The following is a 594-nucleotide window of genomic DNA, read 5'->3' as shown; positions in this document are numbered from 1 at the left end:
GCATCAGATTCCCGCTGTCTTCCCGCTCCGTGCAGCGGGTGGATACAGCGGGAGGACCGCCTGGAAAACTGGGATACAGCCTATGGCTATGGCTGTATCCCAGTTTTCCAGGCGGTCCTCCCGCTGGATCCGCCCGCTGCACGGAGCGGGCAGACAGCGGGAATCATTACCGAGAGTTCGGGTTCGTACGAACCCGAACCGGACTCGGTTCGGACCATCCCTATTTCTAATGTATTAAACCTGTACAACAGTCAATTAAATTTCCCTAAAGTAACATTTTCAATTTACAGGACAGCCAAACCATAAGGTGCAGCATAAAAATAAACAACACAACAATGACTTATATTTTCATGGGCTATTTTTGTTATTGTTTATTCTTTCTTTATCTTTCTATATTTTTTAATTAGGTGCATTACTATATTTATAGAAATATGCTCTAATACTAGGTGGGGAGCAACAGCCACTGTGTCTTCAATAGAGACTGCATTATGCATAGGCTTTGATGTAATGTGATGATCACCTGTTATTGTTATTGCTTTCCCCACATAGTATTTCATTCATTTATTAACTCATTCACATGGTAAGAAGTAATAG

The sequence above is a fragment of the Dendropsophus ebraccatus genome, chromosome 4 (genome assembly GCF_027789765.1).
Source record: "Dendropsophus ebraccatus isolate aDenEbr1 chromosome 4, aDenEbr1.pat, whole genome shotgun sequence".
Classification (NCBI taxonomy): Eukaryota; Metazoa; Chordata; class Amphibia; order Anura; family Hylidae; genus Dendropsophus; species Dendropsophus ebraccatus.
The sequence above is the reverse complement of the archived record's forward strand: the minus strand, read 5'-3'. Positions refer to the sequence as shown.